Genomic DNA, 17,365 nt, shown 5'->3' with positions numbered 1-17,365 from the left:
AGACCTCTGCGTTTTCTTCAAAAAAATACATAAATTGGGCTACCAAAAATAAAACCTCGGATGGGAGGTCCATAGGCTGGTCGATACATGACGGCCCTAAGAGAATACAAACAGGCCTATGGACCTCCCATCCAAGGACGTGAGTTGCGCATGTTAAAAATGAAAGCCTAGACGGGGCGGCCCAAAACCACGTCCAACACTTGCCAAAACTTCGTCCCTCGTTTTCTCTGTGTTTCGCACACTCGACATTATGTGGGCATTTTGACTGTGCATCATATGAAGATGTGCTATGCATGAACGTTGATCAGCATGATGTTAACTGGCTGGTAGTTCCATTTTCGACCATGAATAAAACTTCCAACATGATGTTAACCCTGTTTGAAAAGGTCGTGTTAATATAAATGCTCTGCCTCTGAAAGTTGCAGTTTCTTATCTGAAACTGAACTTGCAGTTTCTTATCTGAAACTGAAACTTGCAGTTTCTTCTCTGAGAATCACATTGTCTGCACTTTTATACTCCTATGAAACTACATTTTTTTAAGTGCTAAAAATAGATATCTAGAATTCATAAAATACTTCATATGCTCAATACTGCAAATTTGAAATTCAAAAGACATTCATATCTGAAAGTACTCTCAAAATACACAACACAAAACACAATTCACAACCTGCAAATACTGACAACCCTAAGCTCCTCCTGACAATTCACAACCTGCCCGACTATTGGGCTGGGGGGGGGGGTAGCCCCCTCCTATTCCTCAGCGGCAGACAGCCGCCCCGTGAGACGATGTGAACGGCGAGGGAGACGATGGAGGGGAAGCGTCGTCGGGCCAACTGCTTTTCTCCTCTTGCAGTTGGGTTTGGTCGACGAAGACTCCACCGGCTCGCTCTGGCAGGACACCCTCACAAACGGCACCCAGTAGATGCTCGATCCTTCAATCTCTGGTGGATGCTCCATCTGGGATCGATACTCCCACCACCGCTCCCTCATGATCGGATTCGGTGAATCTGTTTGCTCCATGGCCTAGAGGAGCAGCTCTATGTACTCCGGCGCGACTCCCTCTGGGAGTATTGCCACCTTTTCGCTCTGTTGCAAATATTTGGCCATGGATGTCACCGTCGCTGCTAGTTGGTCCTTGTTGTCAAACCAAGATTGTATCTCCAACATCCTAGCTAGCTTCACAGGGTTGCCGTCTACGATCCTCACGTATTGGTTGTACTCCTCCATCGATATACTTCTCCACAGCACCTTCACTCGCCGGCGGGGGTTTTTGAATGGAAGAGGAGAGGAGCAGCGCTGGTTTTGGATTAGAATGGGAGAGGAGAAACGCTGGTTTTGGACTAGAACAGGAGAGGAGGGGCGGTGGTTTTAAAATGGAAGAGGAGAGGAGCGGCGCTGCATTTAGATTGGAACAGGAGAGGAGCGGCGGTGGTTTAAGAGGAGATGAGCGGAAGAGCGGCGCTGGTCTTGGAAGTATTTTTTTTGTTTCGCGTATTTTGGGTCAAAGTTTGACCACGTACTGTATTTGACAAGTAAAATGTGAATGCATGTCACCAAATTGATTTTGATTTTGATCCAGTCAGAGCGCGCCAGCCCTCTCGTCCAATCCTAAATCGCTGCCACACGCTCCTCTCCCTCTTCTCCATTGCAAAACCACCTCCTCTCCTCTCCATCATCTCCATTCCAAAACCACCGTCTCGCCTCTCCCTCTTCTCTATTTCTAGACGCTTTGCTCCATGGCGCGGGCGCAATCCATGGATACAAAATTAGTATACTATATACTATTTAAAAGTCGAGGGCGGGTCTTTTCCTGCGCGGTAGGCGGCGCGGCAGTTCCGCCTAGTCGGTTCGACAGAGACGCGAGAAGACGAGGGAGTAGGCTGCTGCAAACGTAGGGATGTGTGATTTGATAGCGAGTTACTGCTGGACAGGTGGGGCCCCGTGATTTGACTTGCCATTATCATTTTAACTGCGGCGCTACGACCGGCATGAGTCTCCCAGATTCCTGACCACCTCCATACAGGTGCCTCTCCGAATGCTCCACCATGTAGTAGAGGCTGGCTCTTGCATGAGAGCCCACTTCTCCACTTTTTCCTTGCCTCTCTTTCCTCCACATATGCAAAAAAGCCATGTAAAGTGCACTATTGTATGTACTTTTACTTGCTCCTACAGGTCCTTAAGCTTGCCACATAAGCATAAAGTCTGATGTGGCAAGTTAATCAAGAAGAGAGAGACTAGTTTGGTGACCCAAGGAAGAAACGGTGCTAAGCGCGTGTACCTAGGTGAAAAGACAATTTTGAGTCTATAGCTAATTAAATGAAGCAAACTTAGCAACACCATTTCATTGGAAGAGGTCACTCCTTGGCAAATGCAATAAATACACGCGCTTAGCACCGTTTCTTCCTTGAGTACGAAGAAAGAGATAGAGAGGAGTAAAAAAATACACTTATAGCCAACCTTGTTGTAGTATGAGTGACTAAGTGATGACTATGTATGACATGCGAACATGAGATAGCCTAACGCACCGTGTTAAATCTCCAAGGGCGCGACCGCGCGAGCGACGCGACGGTCGTGGTAGGCGCGACCATGATACGGGCTACTGGCAACCCTTGGATCTGAGATCAAACGGTCGCATGCTAAGTTGCTGAAAATTTGCAGAATAACCCTCCAGGATAGGATATTCACCCATAGGTCTAGAATAACGCCATGCAACCGTTCGATCTCAGATCCAAGGGCTCTCGGAAGCCCGTATCATGGGAGAATGGAAAGCCACTACCCTGCCGTTCGCACGGTGGCAGTTCGCTCCTACTCGTCCCCGCTCGTCCTTCAATACTATGGCGGTTCGCTCCTAGTCGTCCTGTCCATTCACATTACGGCAGTTCCACTAATCCTAACCCTCCTCCCAAATCCATGGTGTCCCAAATCTCCATGATCGGCGGTGAGTACAAGGTTAGAACCATCACCGGCGATGAGTTCGACGTCATCTACACCCGTTCTTCCGCGATGGTGAAAGGATGCCTTTCTCACTTCAGACGCATGTTTGAAGACTCAGATGATGAGTGGGTCGCTGGGCTAGATGTTGAGTACACCATAGTCCTGGGACAAGAGAAGGATCTAAAGGACGAAGAGAGGAAGAAGCCCGCCGTGATCCAGGTTTGCGTGCATGACTTATGCTTGGTCTACCACATATGCCATGCCGACGTTGAGTGCCAGGATTTTAAGGACTTCCTCGAGAGCAACCTAGTCAAATTCGTTACTGTAGACTTTGGTAACGACAAAGAAGTCCTGCATCGGATAGGCCTCCTTGTAGGCAACACCTTCGACCTCCAGAAGAATCGGCTGGTGTCCTCTCGTCAGCCTTCAATGCTGACCCTGGCAGGAGCCATGGTTCATCCTTCGTACGGTAAACTAGAGAAACCTCATTACACGTTTCATCATCATGCATGGCAGCGGAATTGACTAGATATAGACCACATCCACTACGCTGCAATGGATGGCTACCTTTGCTTCAATATCTACAAGGGTTGGATGAAGAGCAACAGCCAAGTGTGCGGTTCAAGCAAAGAAGTATCGGCCAAGAGGAACAGGGACAAGGACGAAGTCGAGGACGTGGACGAGGACTCCGAGTAAGGTGGCAGTGTCGTTGCTCATGGTGGTTCTAATGGAGTGTCTATCGGAATAGTTGCAAAGTTTAATTTCAGGTGTGCTTAATTTAATTTGAGGGGTGTGTTGTGCTGAGCCCCCAGCAGAACTATGTTATGTTTCTTCTCGTTACTTTAACTCTTTAATACGTACATACTAGTATTTCTTACATTTCATCTTTTAGTTGGTATAGTACTACCACTCGTTTCTTCACATTATATACGTACAATATATATGGCCAACATCATATAGCCAGCAGTTTAGTTGTCAAAGAATTTCAGGGTGCTTAGTTTTGTCAAAGAATTCCAGGATGCTTAGAGGGTGCTTGGATCCAAGGGACTTATTTTAGTCTGACTAAAAATAGTCTCTTTAATAGGCTAAAGTTCCAAGCACCCCTGACTAAAGAGGGGCTAAAACTAGTCTTGAGACTAAAAAAATTTAGTCAGGGGTACCCCTACTAAAATGTGGATTAGTCCTCTCTCTACTCATTTAACTCCTCTCCTTTAACACATGCGAGTTCTGGATTGGAGGGTTTGGAGGATAATAAATGCTCATTAACTTGATTTTAGCCTTTTTAGTATTTGGATCCAAGCATGGGTGAGGCTAGCATGTTTTAGTCCCACTACTTTTAGTCATGGGACTAAAACATATCCAAGCACCCTCTTAGTTTTATTTGAGGGGTGGGTTGTGTTGGACACCATTATTGTGACCAGCCTTTTTAATAGTACTATATGCATAATTTGGCGACGAGCGCTCTCTATATGTACCACCTTTTTTTAATTTCAAGTTTTGCTCCATGGCGCAATCCATCAATACTACTGCTGTACAAAAGTATACATTTTTTAAAAGGCTAGAGGGCGGGGCAGTCTAGCTTGGTCGGTTTCACGAGAGACGATGGCCTTTGTGATTTGACGGCTCATTACTGCTGGAAGGCGGGGCCTTGTGATTTGACTGCTCGTATAAAAGCGCTGACGACCTAATCGAGGAGGAGCAAAGAACCATGCGGTATACTCAAGTTTTCCACTGGAGTAGTACTGCGACGGAGGAGCGCGAAACACGGCAGCCAAGTGCCATATGGCGATAAACAATGATCTAATTTGCTAGTCATCTCATTGTTAGCATTGTTCTATTCATTCCCTCAAAAAAACATTGTTCTATTCATGCCTCGCAGAGAACATGACACGTGTGGGGAAACACCTGAAGCAAAAGATGAAACACATGAGCAAAAGAAGAAGGAAGATTATCACCCCAAATGATCTAATTCGCCGCGGAGTCGTAACTGCTTCTTCATCGCCTCCACGACCTCCATCTCCTTGCGCGTCTCCTCCGCCATCTTCATCATTGTGTCCATGACGCGGCATTTCTCAACGCGAGCCTTCATCATCTGTTCCATGGCCATATTACGTACCTTGACAGCAGCCGGGTGCTCGATGCGGAGCTTCGCCAACTCTTCCTTCTATTCCATGGCGAGGGCATGCAGCATCTTCATCGAGGAACTACTATTCTCATGCAGCTTCTTCTAGCCGGTGTTCTTCTCCTTCAACAGGTCAATCTCTTGGCAGAGCTTCACATTGTCCTCCCGAAGTCACAGGATTTCGCCGGGTCGCCTTCTTCTCCGAGGCAATGCTCTTCTTCAGCAGCATCACCAAGCCGGCGGTCAACTCCCCCTGCTGATTGAGCTAATCGGGCATGTCGTTGAGGCTCTCCTTCAGCAACTCCATCAAGCCTTGGATGAACTCCTTCTGCTTATTGAGCTGATCGGGCATGCCGTCGAGGGATAACGACTCCAGCTCCGCCGGCTCGGCATGTTCGCCTCCGCGGCTAGGGCACTCCTGGGAGCCATCGCCTGCCCGTGAGAGATCTTTTGAGGTCTCTGCGTGGCGGCGAGCCCTCCCTTTTTTTCTGCAGCCTTGGTTGTCGCTCCCTTGTTACGAGTAGTTCTCGACCTAGAGCTCTGCTCACCGGCCATGGCAACGACGTACGAAGAAGAAGCACTTATGAGGAGGCAAGGTAGAGTGATTTCGGTTAGGTAGTTCCCCTTTTTATAACCTAAGTACTAGCACTAGTACTAATACCTGCATAGTGGGAACACATTCAGGTTTGGTACGTACTACTAGTAGGTGTGAGCAGGCTTTCGAATGTGACGGGAACAAGGTAAAGATTAATTGATGGTTCTAGTTTCGAGGCCCGAAACGGCTCCCGATGAGTTTAGAAGAACATAAATTTCAAGTACTACTACACTGCTCAAATGCATAAATATTATGTTACTGTCAAAAATTGGCACAAAATACGAAGGAGACCAATGGAAGTACTACTAGCAACCCACGATTTAACTACTCACATGCGCGCAGTGGAGTAATAATGTCTTCCTTCCGCCCTCACGTCCACTCAATTTGCATGCGCTGTATTAATTGACCATCAATGAAGTGAACGACTTTACATGCGTCAAATTATCACATGGGGTGGATCTTGGTACAAAATTGCGTCCGCCCATGTACCCGCGTATGCGTGTGAGGAATGAGTGCGTGCATGGCGTGCGTGCACATCTTCGCTTCGTGCATGTACCGCCAGTATGGCTCAGGGAGGATGAGTACATTCTTCTGGAACCAGCAACACGTCACTGTGATCAATCCACGCAAGGAGGTCGCGACAGCGCCTACACATGTGCCACGTGGCTTCATGAACTGTGAGAGAGACACTGTGTAGTGTGCCATTGGTATTCTAATTTACGTGTTTTGCACATACTCGAAGTACTAGTAAGGTACACGTGCATTGCACGCATCAGATTTTGCAACCAAATTATGAATAAATACCACACTATAGCATGTAAGCTCTGAGTCATATATGCCTGATGTAGCCCTTCGGTTAATTCTTATAGTTCATCTCATTCATAATCAATTAGTTTTTATAAAAAAGCTAAGAAGGCGGGAATAGGAAAAACATTGGATTATAGTGGAATGTCGTCTTGAATCCTACAGGATTCTACGAGTGTTTGATTGTGCATAGAAAAAACGCAGAATTCTTTCAAAGAGGTTTGAGTGGATGGGATGTTTCCTATGAATTCTAGTGCAAATGAATCATATGAATAAATTCCTATGGTTTACAATCCTACGAATCAAACAACCAAGATAGGAAAAATTCCTAATGATTAGAATCCTCCAAAATTCCTTTGAGAATCCTTTGAATCAAAGAAGCCCTTAATCTATTTTATGATTCATGGAATTGTGCGTTGTAAAGCATAAAGTAAAAACAAATAATGGCAATTCAACTACAAAAAAGTTTGGGCAGTCATGATACGGAAGATTCTAGAACGAAAGAGAACCACTGTTGTTTTGAGGTTTGTGCATTATGCTTAAGTTCAACCATGGAGTTTCCTAGATTGTACATGTGGCAAAATCCGATGGGGGCTAGAAGATGGTGCGAGGGGCCGAGTGGAGGGAGACTATGAAGGAATGCACAAGTGCGAGATCGATATTTAGAGAGAGAGGGTGAACACGTGCGCTGATGCCCGCAGTGGCGGAGCCATGAAAATTAAATGAGCTAGAGGGGCAAGCATTGCTAATCCTTTACGAGGAGGGTCAATTCATGAACTTAAACCATTTTTAGCAGCAATTGTCTAATGATCACATTCATATTAGCCTTGATATATAGTGATGTTAGGGGGGAGGAGGGCAGGGCCCTTACTGCCTCCTGTCTTCGCCATTGTGCACGCGTCTGAGAGATGAAGCGGAAGGCATGGATGATGAGAGGGGGACGTTGGATACATAATTAATGTGGGTGTATTAGCTATATATGTTAATCCTATATAGAGAGGTATAGATTGATCGATGTGGACGTGGGAAAGAGGGTGAGACCTCACTAGATATATTGATTGATCGGTTTGTGTGGAAAACTATGAAAGACCTAGCTATATACACACATACATAGAGGAACATCGATCGTTGCCCATGCACGCGTGAGAGATAAAGAATGCCCGATATGATGGAGAGGGGGATGTGTGTTGGTGTGTGCCTTCATGGGAGACCAATCTGAAGAAAAAGATTGCATGCGTGCGATGGATAATGCCGATTGGTAATGTGTGTGCATGCATGCACGAGAGAAAGTTAGTGGTACAATTATAAAGAGAAGACTACTCTGTGGGTGTAAAAGAAGAGCTGAATAGGTGAGGTCACAATCAATGTAAAGTTGAATTCAAATATTTGAATAAGAGATCTTGATGTTTGAAACCCATGCATGCATGAATATAACGGAGATATGCGCAGTGTGGTTTGTAAACGAGCATATTGTAATGTATACACATTGAACAAGGTCAGACTGATTTGAATTTGAGATACCGATGGCACACATCATTTGGCCACGTCGCATCCGTGCATGGACACACTATTCTAAATGGAGATGATGGGCGGTTTTTGCATCACATATCTATATCTATACCCCCATATATATTATATATATATATATATTTTTATATTGTGTGCAGGTAACTTTAACTTTGAAAGATGGTCGTTGGATGAGGCGAATTCGATGGTCCAAAGATGGAAAATTTGAGCACTACTGGCCATTGGATATCATCTAGATTCCACCAGATTTTGCCACATGTATAATCTAGAAGACTCCATGGTTGAAATTAAGCATAATGCACAAACATCAAAACACAAGCACTTCTTATTTGTTCTAGAATCTTCCGTATCAGAATTGCCCAAATGTTTTTCTACATGATTTGCCATTATTTGTTTTTACTTTATGTCTTACGACGCACAATTCCATGAATCTTAAAATAGATTAGCTTTCTTATAAAAACTAGATGATTTTGAATGAAATGAACTATAAGAATTAAACGAACATCTACATCATGCATATATGACTCAAATCTTGCATGCTATAATGTGGTATTTATTCATAATTTGGTTGCCAAATCTCATGCGTGCAATGCACGTGTACCTTACTCTAGTCTAACTGGTGTTTGTGTTTGTGTTGTGCGTGTTGAGGTGCAAATTGTCTTTTTTTTGGGTACACGTTAAGCTTGTTCTTCCGAAATTTCAAGCCGCGCCTTGTTATGCCGAAAATTCAAGCTAGCGTCTCTGTCTATCGTGCTGCGAAACTCCCGCCTCTTCAACCCGCGCCTTGTTAGCCCGAAATATTTAAGATATATCTTTGTCTCGTTGTGCTCCGACAACTCCCTCAATCTCAACCCGCGCCTTGCTATTCCGAAATTACAACGCGCGCGAAAACTCCCACCTCCTATGAAATCCCGACACGTGAAATGCCCGTGGTACCCCCGAACAGAAAGAACCGCCTCAAATCGGTGGGGGTACTTTCGTAACTTACCCCACATTTCGGAAAAGCGTGTCTCTAAGCCATGGTTCCCCACTGCCATCCCATCCGCCCACCCATTCGTACACCGAGGCCGTGAAAACCCACGACGAAACCCCACACCCTGCTCCGTCCGCCACCCAGCCGGAGCCTCTTCCCCGATGACGTCGTCCACAGCAACACCTCGACATCCCTCATCCACCGTAGCGGATGAGGATCCATCGTCGATCTCATCATCCCGCCGGTTTGGCCACATCGGCCTCCACCTCCAAGGAGCTACCCCGATGTTCCCCTCGTCTTTTGCGCCACCTCCATTCCCACACCGCCATCTTCACCTGCACCACCGGAAGAGCATCATCATCACTATTTCCTCGGATGAAGCTGCGGCCTAATCGGTGCCACCAAAGAGGTTGTACACTAATCGCCGCATTTTCTTCTTGATTCGATCTCACGGTGCTGCCGGCGCTCGGTCCCGATCCGACACGGCGCGGCTCCATCAACTGCGGCATCGCCGGCCACTTCCTCCACGACGTCCCTCCCTCGGCGGCGATGTCCACACCAGTAGGACATGCTGCTGCTTTAGCTCTCGCTCGCACTTCTGCTCTGCTCTTGCTCTCGGTCCCCTGCCTGGTCTGCTCTTGCTATTGCTCTTGCTCGCGCTGCTGCTCTCGCTCTTGCTCTTGCTTGCGATGCTGCTCCGATTTATCTACACTTCACTCCGATGCTGACGGGGTGAAGGAAGAACCAGCCGCAGCGGGGAGGGGGGATCGCCGGAGAGGTACCCCACTATCTATCTTAGGGTTCAGGATGGGGGTGGTGGTCACCGGCGGTGGCGGGGCGTTGGCGTGGGGATCGCCGAAGAAAAAGCTCGGCACGGGGGGGCCTAGAGGGATGGCCGGGGCGGCGGCGGACCGGCGGTGGGGAGTGTTTACGGGCGGGCGGGCGGGGCGGCGCACCGCCGGCCACGGGCAGCGGGGGGCTGCTGTTTGGCCGGCTCAGGGGGGTGGAGGTTGAAGATGAACCACAGGCCCTTGATTTCATATCCAACGGCTGCAAAATCGACTGACCAGAGATGAAAAAGTCAGTCGACCAACGAGTAGCCTCACCTTGCTATTGCATTCAGTTTCGACAGCAAAATTCAGTTTCGTCAGTTAAGTTCAGTTTCGACAGTTAAATTCGGTTTCGACAGTTAAGTTCAGAGATGAATGACTGATGTATTTTACATCTAGCACTTTGTGTTTATGTATTTTACGTCATGTATTGGAGATGCTATTTGAATTCCACTCAGGTTAACGTTGTTCGTTGTCTCTCTTGTCCTGCTTCAGCCTCGGCGTCGTACAACTCACCGGAGCTGCTCCAACGACGAAACCCTCCATCACAGCGGAGCAGTACCTCGGGCTCCATCTCCAGACGCCTAAGATCTTCTTCCCCTCCTCCGATAGCCAAGTCAGCCGAAGCATCCTCACCGGGCAACCCAATCACGCTGTGATCGACTTGGCTTCGCCAAAGAGGTTGTACACTTGTTGCATCTCTTTTTTAGTCTACATGTGATATCTACTGTCCACTGAGCACTCGTAGTAACGGGAAATACGATTATTTTATCCTACTACATGACAAGCACTGAGGTACCATGCAACTTAGCTATCCGTGATGGACTCTCTTGAGCGCCATCATTATTTATCTCTGCGCGTTTGAGCTGTGCATTTGTCGATGGGCCTGGGAGTTGAGCTAGTATGGAAGTGGCCTGGGTCCAAAGTAATAGAAGTAGCACAAAAACATTTTTTAGTGTAGGATTTTCCTTGCTCAAGCCTGCCTACTAGAATCACCAGGTGCTTGAAAGGAAAAGTGAATGAAAAACATCAGAATTGGAAAGTTTCCTATGGTACTACTTTTCATCAATTTGGTGCAAAGGAATGGAGCAAAGGAAAACTGTAGGATTTGTTCCTTTAGTGTCTCCTTGAAAGAAAAACCATAGGAATTCTAATTTCCACTTCTCCTCCTTCTCATATTCCTATTCATCAAGCACAAGACTAAGAGATAGTAGCATAATAGCATTATAACCGTACATTTTCTTGTGGTTTCACTTAATCTCACCATGCTTTTTTGCATCCTGTGATCTTCCAATTGTTGTGAATCAAACACCCAGATTGGCAGAAATCTTGTGCTTTTAAATTCTCTGTTTTGCGCGTGCATTCCTATCCTATTCCTGTCTATTTCCTATCCCTACATTGTTAGAATCCTCAAATTCAAACAAGCCCTTACTCAATTACTTCTGTTACAGATGTGTGTCAAAGAAAACCTTGTGTGGTTTGTCCTGCTCTTGCAACGCTGTGTTCCACCCCAGCTCAGCTGCTCCAACAATGAAAGGGTTCACCATAGCAGGGATCCGCTCTCCAGACTGTCTTTCGCCGCCTCAGATCTTCTTCCCCGCCGCTGGCAGCCAGGGCAACTGCATTACCATCATCAACTAAGCAGATGACCTTGAGGACTACACGGGTCCGCAAGAGAGGTCGCACTCTTCCGTGTCTGCTTACGTTATGCGTCGCTTAATATGATGACATGCTACATTATCGTCGTGTTCACCTATTAGACTCCGAGTCAGGTCCAAACTAATGTTGAAACTTGAGTTTTTAAATGGTTGTGGGGTACATATTGGGGCAGCAATCAGTACTATCTGTCTACTATCTGGTTAATCTCCGGTGTCTACTATGAGTTTCATGTTGGGTGCAAACAAACATTAAAGGAGCCATTATCTGTATTTTTAACTAAACCTATTATATGCCTGCTATCATTGGTTTTGGGTCTATCCACAGTTTGCTACCATCACTCTGGATTTATGCATGCACTCCTTACATAATCTCACTATGTTTTATTCCTATGCATGCCAGTTATTGTACACAATGGAACTGATCATGTAGAGCAAAAGAGACGACCTTGCGTGGCAATAAAATTTCATGCAGTCGTTGTTCCATGGTGGGCGCAAAGGCAGCCCCCCTCCACCCATTTCGGATCGTAATCAAGAGGAAGATAACTGTTATGAGGGGGATTCAGAAGGAGAAGACCACTCCTATTTACCCCATGAGGTCTTCGATCTAACTTGGCATGCTGATGTTGGTAATATCATGCATATGGTGCCTTGCATTGCTTACTGTATACATTAAAGATGTCATCTGCTTAGTTTAGACATGCTTTGTGTCAATGCCATCTGTTTAGTTTCTTTATCGTATATGTGAATCATGCAATGCCATCTTGTCTAGCCAGGCATCATATATGTGAATTTTGCAATGCCGCCCTGGTTAGCCAGTCATCTTATATGTGAATTATATCATGCCATCATTTTTTTATTACGTGTTAAATTTTTCAACAATTCTAGTACATTCAATTACTCTTCCTGTCATCAGCCATTTGGCACGGTCATGGAAAAATCTGGAGTGGAAACAAGGTCTTCAGAGCAGACAATGCTACCTGACAAAGTGCATGTCTTGCTGGTTACCGATAGCTCCTTAGAGGAGGATTCAGAGACAGATGACCAGTCATATTTCCCCCCGAGGTGCATGCCCTAACTTGGCAGGGTTATGTTGCTCATATCGTGCATATGGTATCTTGCATTGCTATGTCATTTGCTTAGTTTAGACATGCTTTGTGTGAATGCCACCTGTTTAGTGTCTAATTACCATATATGTGAATTATGCAATGCCATCTTGTTGCAAGACATTATATATGTGAACTATGCAATGTAATCTTGTTGCAAGGCATTATGTATGTGAATTATGCAATGCCATGTTGTTTAGGCAAGCGTCATATATGTGAATTATATCATGTCGTCCTTTTTTCTATTTCTCATTGCTTTTTTCGACAATGTTTGTATATTCAACTGCTCTTCCTGTGCATCAGCCATTTGAATTGGTGATGGAGAAATCTGGAGTGAAAACAAGGTCTTCAGAGCAGACAATGCTACCTGCTGAAGCAGATATCTTGCTGGTTACAAATAGCTCTTTAGGGGAGGATTCAGAGGCAGATGACCAGTCCTATTATCCCCCTGAGGTGTATGCTCAAACTTGGCAGGGTTATATTACTCATATAATGCATATGTTGTATTGCAATGCTTAGTTTTTACATCATATACACAATATTGAATGCCATCTCCTTACTTGACACATCATATATGCGATTACCCTCTGCTCACTTCCTTAGTATATAAATCATATATTTGAATTATGTCATGCCATGATGTTTACATAGACAACATGTATCTGAATTATGGCATGCCAACCATTTTCTAAAGACATAATATAGTTATATCATCTCATCCTATTTACATAGTCATCATATTTAAATCATGTCATTCTATCCATGAATTATATCATGCCATCATGTTTCCATCAACGGCATGTTTGTGATTTATGGCATGCGAACCACTTTAATAGACACATCGTATAGTTATATCATGTCATCCCGTTTACATAGTCATCATATTTTGAAGTATGTCATTCTATCCTGTTTAGCTAACCATCATACATGTGAAATTGTGTCATGCTATCCTGTTTAATTAGCCATCATATATGTGAAATTATGTCCTGCTATTCTGTTTGCTTAGACAACATAAATGTGAATTATTTCATGCCCTGTTTTCTTCCCTACTATCCATTGCACCTGTCTATCTTACAATGTCTGTACATTCAATTACTTTTCTTGTTTATCAGCCATTTCAATTGGAGGGAGTGATGGCAGTATCTGTGGGAGTAAAAACACGGTCTTCAGAAAATATCGTGCCACCTGTCAATGCAGATAGAACCATGGTTGTACTTGCCCAAGAACCAGCCCCACCACACATAACCCACACTCATGCAGATCGTACCCCTACCCAGTACTTGGACAGAGAACCAACTACACCCCTTCTAACCCCAACCCCAGCAGATAGACACCCAGTTCCCGTTGACATAGCACCGTCTCCACCACAGAGCACCCAAACACAAGCAGTTAGTAAGGCAACTGCAGTGCCCAAATCACGAGGACCACCACTTCGAACCCGAAGTCAACGCTTAAAGTAGAAGAAGAATTGTTTTCAGGTCAGGTTCCGTAGCTATGGTTCATACTACTTTGCTCTTGCATCACTGTATTTACTGATACCAACTAATTTCAAATTTGAAGGATGCAACTGAAACTCCAATGGCGCAACAGGTATGTTTTAAACCTGTTTCTTCAACCTGTTTGGCTGTTTGCTGTTGTAACTTGCTCTATGTTGATTTCAGTTTCAATTGAATAAACAGTTATGTTCTCATGCCATGCACATTACAAGTGTTGTTATTGCTGTGTAGTTTCCCACACTTATATTCTGTCTATGCTGCTTTGTCTTAAATAGATATGATTCAAACTGTATCTATCTTGATTTGGCAACATAAACTAGAATGATATAGACCATACAGTGACCATACTACATAGATATATGTTTGTTTCATGCTGTTATCCTGTCCACCTTACTACTGAACTGGTTTACCAAAATGAGTTTCATATACTACATTGTAAACCTGAGATGTGTTTGTTTCTTTCTCTTTTCGAACGCAGATAAAATATTGGAGAAGAGTACCCTGTTATGCAATGGTAAAGGAAGTAATGCAGATAAGGTTCAAGATAGTGAGACATCCCTGTTGGTCTCCAAGAAAGCTGATAAAAACTATATTGAAGACACTGAGACAACCCCAAAGTCCTGTCTTGATGTAGTGTACGAGTTACTGGCTACCACTGCTGGCACCAGCTCTTCGAACTCATTGCCTGAATCAGTTCGGCTTCTTGAGTCTCAACTTCAAGTTGAAAGACATCGATCAGATGTTATGCGACAGGAAGCCGAAGGACTGAGGAAGTCCCTGCAGAATTCAGATGCATAATTTCTGGTGCAACAGCAAGCGCTGGAGGACATAAGCGCCAAACAAGAGAAACTTAATAAGCTTGCTAAGCATCTTGCCAGCATTATGGGTACCCAGGATATTGTTTCTTGAGCTCTTCTGAAGTGGTTTCAGTTCTTGACTTGTTTTGCTGCGGCGTTTATATGCTGCTGTGTTCCCTATATTTGCACTGGTGGCGAACTTTGATGCCCAGTGGATGTAATATGTGTAATAGCCGTGATAGCCTAGTGTAAGTTGCTTGCTTATTTATTTCCTTGTTGTCTTGTTTATTTGTTTGCTTGTAGTCAGTGCAGTTCTTTTTCTGCGGTTTGCTAGTGGCTGCAATAACCTATTTTTTAAAACTAGGCCACAATAACCATGGGCTAATATTTACTGTAGTGACACTAGGCCTCCTACGGGCCGTAGAAACAGTGGGCCTTCTACGGGCCATAGAAACAATGGGCCTTCTACGGGTCGTATCATCAATGGGCCTTCTACGGGCCGTATCATCAATGGGCCTTATACGGGCCGTATGATCGATTGGCCAAATATGGGCCAAACAGACCGCATTTTGGCCGTAAATGGGCTAGAGTTGGAATCGTACATTCATGGGCCGACCATAACGGGCCATCGTTAATAGGCCGTATTTGATGACGCTATGAAAACGGCCCAACATATTAACGGACCACAAACGGGCCGACTGTAACCACGGGCTGAATTTGGCCCACAAGCAGAAAATGACAGTAATGGGCCGTAAGTAAACGAATGCTGGAAATGAGCCCAAGAATAAATGGGCTCTGAGAAGGATGAAAGATAACATGGGCTGGAGACGGCCCAACGGAATAACGGGCCGTTAATGGGTATAAAGTGATACACTGTTCATTACGGGCCAGTTTCACCACGGGCCGTTAATGGGTGTAAAGTGATACGCTGTTCATTATGGGCCAGTTTCAGCACGGGCCGCTAATGGGCCAAGAGTTACAAAGGGCCTCATATGGGCCGAAAGACGTCATGGGCTATACATGGACCAGAAGTGAAAACGGGCTGGAATCATACTAGACGGCCCAGATGACGCTACTGGGCCTAATTCGGATAGGGCATAACGGGCCTTGGGTTAGCGGGCTGTAAATGGGCTATGTGCGAACAAGACGTTAACAGGCTTTCCATGGGCCGGCCCGCCAGCTTTTGACCAAGTCAAATGGGTCGGCCTTTTCACAGGAATGGGCCACTATTGGGCCGTGCCACATGTCGACGTATCATAGGCGCCTTCTGTCTAGTGAGTGGATGACATCTGTCCCAACGATGAGCCGACACGTGTTTCCTCTAGCCAATGATGATTTTACACGTGGAAAATCCCCATTGGTCGGGGCTGTTAACGGGTTATCGGATCCAAAACCCGACCCGATAGCTTAACGACATTCTGTTACGGTGGATGCCACATGTCGGTCACCCTTGAAGAAAACACTTCTGTGACGCGTGATTTATTGTCATGGAAGTGGACACTTCCGTGATGATAATTTTGGTAATGTCATGGAACACTTCTACGACAGCACAGGTATGACTATCTTGATTCTGTCATTAATTTGTCATGGATGTACATGCATGACAAAAAAAGCGACCTACTGTGACAAACACGTATCATCACGGAAGTGTATTTTTTGTAGTGTGTGCCCCTTCCCCTTGGCCCATAAGGCACCACAACACTTGCCGAGGCCTCCGAAACACCTTTCGGACACGCTGGTCGTCACCCGGTACCCCCGGAACAATTACGGACTCCAATACCCTTCGTCCAATATATCGATCTTCACCTCCGGACCATTCCGGAACTCCTCGTCACATCCGGGATTTCATCCGGGACTCTGAAAAACCTTTGGTGACCACATATTATTTCCCATAACAACTCTAGCGTCACCGAACCTTAAGTGTGTAGACCCTACGGGTTCGGGAACCATGCAGACATGACCGAGACATATCTCCAGCCAATAACCAATAGCGGGATATGGATACCCATATTGGCTCCCACATGTTCCATGATGATCTCATTGGATGAACCACGATGTCGGGGATTCAATCAATCCCGTATACAATTCCCTTTGTTAATCGGTATGTTACTTGCCTGAGATTCGATCGTCGGTATCCCAATACCTCGTTCAATCTCGTTACCGGCAAGTCACTTTACTCGTTCTGTAACGCATGATCCCGTGGCTAACTCCTTAGTCACATTGAGCTCATTATGATGATGCATTACCGAGTGGGCCTAGAGACACCTCTCCGTCATACGGAGTGACAAATCCCAGTCTCGATTCGTGCCAACCCAATAGACACTTTCGGAGATACCTGTAGTGCACCTTTATAGCCACCCAGTTACGTTGTGACGTTTGTTACACCCAAAGCATTCCTACGGTATCCGGGAGTTGCACAATCTCATGGTCTAAGGAAATGATACTTGACATTAGAAAAGCTTTACCAAACGAACTACACGATCTTGTGCTACGCTTAAGATTGGGTCTTGTTCATCACATCATTCT

This window comes from Triticum aestivum, chromosome 1A (assembly GCF_018294505.1).
Source record: "Triticum aestivum cultivar Chinese Spring chromosome 1A, IWGSC CS RefSeq v2.1, whole genome shotgun sequence".
Classification (NCBI taxonomy): domain Eukaryota; kingdom Viridiplantae; phylum Streptophyta; class Magnoliopsida; order Poales; family Poaceae; genus Triticum; species Triticum aestivum.
Note: the sequence above shows the minus strand (reverse complement) of the source record.